At 55.1% G+C, this 5,925-nt stretch overlaps 1 long non-coding RNA gene across 3 annotated transcripts; it reads right to left on the bottom strand.

Moving 5' to 3' along the window:
* Window positions 1-252: 252 nt before the first annotated feature.
* On the bottom strand, window positions 253-5,445 carry LOC126991094 (uncharacterized). 3 transcript variants are annotated; one of them, XR_007745156.1, is made up of 5 exons: window positions 5,026-5,445; window positions 4,443-4,612; window positions 3,614-3,698; window positions 2,708-2,792; window positions 259-318 (listed from the first exon to the last, which is right to left on the bottom strand). It is a non-coding gene; the product is annotated as an uncharacterized LOC126991094 (long non-coding RNA). The 3 variants fall into 3 exon arrangements; XR_007745157.1 differs by lacking the exon at window positions 2,708-2,792 and having other exon boundaries at window positions 253-318; XR_007745158.1 differs by lacking the exons at window positions 2,708-2,792; window positions 3,614-3,698 and having other exon boundaries at window positions 256-318.
* Between the last annotated feature and the right edge of the window lie 480 nt (window positions 5,446-5,925).

The following is a 5,925-nucleotide window of genomic DNA, read 5'->3' as shown; positions in this document are numbered from 1 at the left end:
ATAGTCTTGTTGCAAGCGCTTAGCAAGGAAAGGGTTAAAAGAGAGCCCCTTCCCCCACTGGGGTGCCCGAGCGCACCTGAGGGAGATAGTCTTGTTAAAGCGCTTAGCAAGGAAAGGGTTAAAGAGAGCCCTTCCCTGCTGGGGTGCCCGAGCGCACCTGAGGGAGATAGTCTTGTTGCAAGCGCTTAGCAAGGAAAGGGTTAAAAGAGATCCCCTTCCCCCGCTGGGGTGCCCGAGCGCACCTGAGGGGATTGCAAGCGCTTAGCAAGGAAAGGGTTAAAAGAGATCCCCTTCCCCCGCTGGGGTGCCCGAGCGCACCTGAGGGAGATAGTCTTGTTGCAAGCGCTTAGCAAGGAAAGGGTTAAAAGAGATCCCCTTCCCCCACTGGGGTGCCTGAGCGCACCTGAGGGAGATAGTCTTGTTGCAAGCGCTTAGCAAGGAAAGGGTTAAAAGAGATCCCTTCCCCACTGGGGTGCCTGAGCACCTGAGGGAGATAGTCTTGTTGCAAGCGCTTAGCAAGGAAAGGGTTAAAAGAGATCCCTTCCCCACTGGGGTGCCAGAGCGCACCTGAGGGATATAGTCTTGTTGCAAGCGCTTAGCAAGGAAAGGGTTAAAGAGATCCCTTCCCCCCCTGGGGTGCCAGAGCGCACCTGAGGGAGATAGTCTTGTTGCAAGCGCTTAGCAAGGAAAGGGTTAAAAGAGATCCCTTCCCTGGGGTGCCTGAGCGCACCTGAGGGAGATAGTCTTGTTGCAAGCGCTTAGCAAGGAAAGGGTTAAAAGAGATCCCTTCCCCACTGGGGTGCCTGAGCGCACCTGAGGGAGATAGTCTTGTTGCAAGCGCTTAGCAAGGAAAGGGTTAAAGAGATCCCTTCCCCACTGGGGTGCCTGAGCGCACCTGAGGGAGATAGTCTTGTTGCAAGCGCTTAGCAAGGAAAGGGTTAAAAGAGATCCCTTCCCCACTGGGGTGCCTGAGCGCACCTGAGGGAGATAGTCTTGTTGCAAGCGCTTAGCAAGGAAAGGGTTAAAGAGATCCCCTTCCCCACTGGGGTGCCTGAGCGCACCTGAGGGAGATAGTCTTGTTGCAAGCGCTTAGCAAGGAAAGGGTTAAAGAGATCCCCTTCCCACTGGGGTGCCTGAGCGCACCTGAGGGAGATAGTCTTGTTGCAAGCGCTTAGCAAGGAAAGGGTTAAAAGAGATCCCTTCCCCACTGGGGTGCCTGAGCGCACCTGAGGGAGATAGTCTTGTTGCAAGCTTAGCAAGGAAAGGGTTAAAAGAGATCCCCTCCCCCGCTGGGGTGCCCGAGCGCACCTGAGGGAGATAGTCTTGTTGCAAGCGCTTAGCAAGGAAAGGGTTAAAAGAGATCCCTTCCCACTGGGGTGCCTGAGCGCACCTGAGGGAGATAGTCTTGTTGCAAGCGCTTAGCAAGGAAAGGGTTAAAAGAGATCCCTTCCCCACTGGGGTGCCTGAGCGCACCTGAGGGAGATAGTCTTGCAAGCGCTTAGCAAGGAAAGGGTTAAAGAGATCCTTCCCCGCTGGGGTGCCCGAGCGCACCTGAGGGAGATAGTCTTGTTGCAAGCGCTTAGCAAGGAAAGGGTTAAAGAGATCCCTTCCCCACTGGGGTGCCTGAGCGCACCTGAGGGAGATAGTCTTGTTGCAAGCGCTTAGCAAGGAAAGGGTTAAAAGAGATCCCTTCCCCACTGGGGTGCCCGAGCGCACCTGAGGGGATAGTCTTGTTGCAAGCGCTTAGCAAGGAAAGGGTAAAAAGAGATCCCCTTCCCCCGCTGGGGTGCCCGAGCGCACCTGAGGTAGATAGTCTTGTTGCAAGCGCTTAGCAAGGAAAGGGTTAAAAGAGATCCCCTTCCCCACTGGGGTGCCTGAGCGCACCTGAGGGAGATAGTCTTGTTGCAAGCGCTTAGCAAGGAAAGGGTTAAAAGAGATCCCTTCCCACTGGGGTGCCTGAGCGCACCTGAGGGAGATAGTCTTGTTGCAAGCGCTTAGCAAGGAAAGGGTTAAAAGAGATCCCTTCCCCACTGGGGTGCCTGAGCGCACCTGAGGGAGATAGTCTTGTTGCAAGCGCTTAGCAAGGAAAGGGTTAAAAGAGATCCCCTTCCCCACTGGGGTGCCTGAGCGCACCTGAGGGAGATATTCTTTTTGCAAGCGCTTAGCAAGGAAAGGGTTAAAAGAGATCCCTTCCCACTGGGGTGCCAGAGCACCTGAGGGAGATAGTCTTGTTGCAAGCGCTTAGCAAGGAAAGGGTTAAAAGAGATCCCTTCCCCACTGGGGTGCCTGAGCGCACCTGAGGGAGATAGTCTTGTTGCAAGCGCTTAGCAAGGAAAGGGTTAAAAGAGATCCCTTCCCCGCTGGGGTGCCTGAGCGCACCTGAGGGATAGTCTTGTTGCAAGCGCTTAGCAAGGAAAGGGTTAAAGAGATCCCTTCCCCGCTGGGGTGCCTGAGCGCACCTGAGGGAGATAGTCTTGTTGCAAGCGCTTAGCAAGGAAAGGGTTAAAGAGATCCCTTCCCCACTGGGGTGCCTGAGCGCACCTGAGGGAGATAGTCTTGTTGCAAGCGCTTAGCAAGGAAAGGGTTAAAAGAGATCCCTTCCCTGCTGGGGTGCCTGAGCGCACCTGAGGGAGATAGTCTTGTTGCAAGCACTTAGCAAGGAAAGGGTTAAAAGAGATCCCCTCCCCACTGGGGTGCCTGAGCGCACCTGAGGGAGATAGTCTTGTTGCAAGCGCTTAGCAAGGAAAGGGTTAAAAGAGATCCCCTTCCCCCCCTGGGGTGCCCGAGCGCACCTGAGGGAGATAGTCTTGCACGCGGTTAGCAAGGAAAGGGTTAAAAGTGATCCCCTTCCCACTGGGGTGCCTGAGCGCACCTGAGGGAGATAGTCTTATTGCACGCGCTTAGCAAGGAAAGGGTTAAAGAGATCCCTTCCCCACTGGGGTGCCTGAGCACCTGAGGGAGATAGTCTTGTTGCAAGCGCTTAGCAAGGAAAGGGTTAAAGAGATCCCTTCCCCACTGGGGTGCCTGAGCGCACCTGAGGGAGATAGTCTTGTTGCAAGCGCTTAGCAAGGAAAGGGTTAAAGAGATCCCCTTCCCCACTGGGGTGCCCGAGCACCTGAGGGAGATAGTCTTGTTGCAAGCGCTTAGCAAGGAAAGGGTTAAAGAGATCCCCTTCCCCACTGGGGTGCCTGAGCGCACCTGAGGGAGATAGTCTTGTTGCAAGCGCTTAGCAAGGAAAGGGTTAAAAGAGATCCCTTCCCCCACTGGGGTGCCCGAGCGCACCTGAGGGAGATAGTCTTGTTGCAAGCGCTTAGCAAGGAAAGGGTTAAAAGAGATCCCGTTCCCGAACGGGGGTGCCCGAGCACCTGAGGGAGATAGTCTTGTTGCAAGCGCTTAGCAAGGAAAGGGTTAAAAGAGATCCCTTCCCACTGGGGTGCCCGAGCGCACCTGAGGGAGATAGTCTTGTTGCAAGCGCTTAGCAAGGAAAGTGTTAAAGAGATCCCTTCCCCGCTGGGGTGCCTGAGCGCACCTGAGGGAGATAGTATTGTTGCAAGCGCTTAGCAAGGACAGGGTTAATAGAGATCCCTTCCCGCACTCGGGTGCCTGAGCGCACCTGAGGGAGATAGTCTTGTTGCAAGCGCTTAGCAAGGAAAGGGTTAAAAGAGATCCCCTTCCCCCGCTGGGGTGCCCGAGCGCACCTGAGGGAGATAGTCTTGTTGCAAGCGCTTAGCAAGGAAAGGGTTAAAAGAGATCCCCTTCCCCCACTGGGGTGCCTGAGCGCACCTGAGGGAGATAGTCTTGTTGCAAGCGCTTAGCAAGGAAAGGGTTAAATGAGATCGCCTTCCCCCAGTGGGTTGCGGGAGCGCTTCTGATGGAGATAGTCTTGTTGCAAGCGCTTAGCAAGGAAAGGGTTAAAAGAGATCCCCTTCCCCACTGGGGTGCCCGAGCGCACCTGAGGGAGATAGTCTTGTTGCAAGCGCTTAGCAAGGAAAGGGTTAAAAGAGATCCCCTTCCCCACTGGGGTGCCTGAGCGCACCTGAGGGAGATAGTCTTGTTGAGCGCTTAGCAAGGAAAGGGTTAAAGAGATCCCTTCCCCTGGGGTGCCAGCGCACCTGAGGGAGATAGTCTTGCAAGCGCTTAGCAAGGAAAGGGTTAAAAGAGATCCCCTTCCCCACTGGGGTGCCCGAGCGCACCTGAGGGAGATAGTCTTGTTGCAAGCGCTTAGCAAGGAAAGGGTTAAAGAGATCCCTTCCCCGCTGGGGTGCCTGAGCGCACCTGAGGGAGATAGTCTTGTTGCAAGCGCTTAGCAAGGAAAGGGTTAAAGAGATCCCTTCCCCACTGGGGTGCCTGAGCGCACCTGAGGGAGATAGTCTTGTTGCAAGCGCTTAGCAAGGAAAGGGTTAAAAGAGATCCCCTTCCCCCACTGGGGTGCCTGAGCGCACCTGAGGGAGATAGTCTTGTTGCAAGCGCTTAGCAAGGAAAGGGTTAAAAGAGATCCCCTTCCCCCACTGGGGTGCCCGAGCGCACCTGAGGGAGATAGTCTTGTTGCAAGCGCTTAGCAAGGAAAGGGTTAAAAGAGATCCCCTTCCCCCACTGGGGTGCCCGAGCGCACCTGAGGGAGATAGTCTTGTTGCAAGCGCTTAGCAAGGAAAGGGTTAAAAGAGATCCCCTTCCCACTGGGGTGCCGAGCTCACCTGAGGGAGATAGTCTTGTTGCAAGCGCTTAGCAAGGAAAGGGTTAAAAGAGATCCCTTCCCCACTGGGGTGCCGAGCGCACCTGAGGGAGATAGTCTTGTTGCAAGCGCTTAGCAAGGAAAGGGTTAAAAGAGATCCCCTTCCCCCGCTGGGGTGCCGAGCGCACCTGAGGGAGATAGTCTTGTTGCAAGCGCTTAGCAAGGAAAGGGTTAAAGAGATCCCTTCCCACTGGGGTGCCGAGCGCACCTGAGGGAGATAGTCTTGTTGCAAGCGCTTAGCAAGGAAAGTATATAAAGAGATCCCCTTCCCCCACTGGGGTGCCCGAGCGCACCTGAGGGAGATAGTCTTGTTGCAAGCGCTTAGCAAGGAAAGGGTTAAAAGAGATCCCCTTCCCCCGCTGGGGTGCCCGAGCGCACCTGAGGGAGATAGTCTTGTTGCAAGCGCTTAGCAAGGAAAGGGTTAAATGAGATCCCCTTCCCCCACTGGGGTGCCCGAGCGCACCTGAGGGAGATAGTCTTGTTGCAAGCGCTTAGCAAGGAAAGGGTTAAAAGAGATCCCCTTCCCCCACTGGGGTGCCCGAGCGCACCTGAGGGAGATAGTCTTGTTGCAAGCGCTTAGCAAGGAAAGGGTTAAAAGAGATCCCCTTCCCCCACTGGGGTGCCCGAGCGCACCTGAGGGAGATAGTCTTGTTGCAAGCGCTTAGCAAGGAAAGGGTTAAAAGAGATCCCCTTCCCCCGCTGGGGTGCCTGAGCGCACCTGAGGGAGATAGTCTTGTTGCAAGCGCTTAGCAAGGAAAGGGTTAAAAGAGATCCCTTCCCCACTGGGGTGCCCGAGCACACCTGAGGGAGATAGTCTTGTTGCAAGCGCTTAGCAAGGAAAGGTTAAAAGAGATCCCTTCCCCCACTGGGGTGCCAGCGCACCTGAGGGAGATAGTCTTGTAGCACGCGCTTATCAATGAAAGTTTTAAAAGAGATCCAATTCCCCCACTGGGGTGCCTGTGCGCACCTGAGGGAGATAGTCTTGTTGCAAGCGCTTAGCAAGGAAAGGGTTAAAAGAGATCCCCTTCCCCCACTGGGGTGCCAGAGCGCACCTGAGGGAGATAGTCTTGTTGCAAGCGCTTAGCAAGGAAAGGGTTAAAAGAGATCCCTTCCCCACTGGGGTGCCAGAGCGCACCTGTGGGAGATAGTCTTGTTGCAAGCGCTTAGCAAGGAAAGTGTTAAAAGAGATCCCT

This window comes from Eriocheir sinensis, unplaced genomic scaffold (genome assembly GCF_024679095.1).
Source record: "Eriocheir sinensis breed Jianghai 21 unplaced genomic scaffold, ASM2467909v1 Scaffold24, whole genome shotgun sequence".
NCBI lineage: Eukaryota > Metazoa > Arthropoda > Malacostraca > Decapoda > Varunidae > Eriocheir > Eriocheir sinensis.
This window is presented reverse-complemented; position numbering and strand designations above follow the sequence as displayed.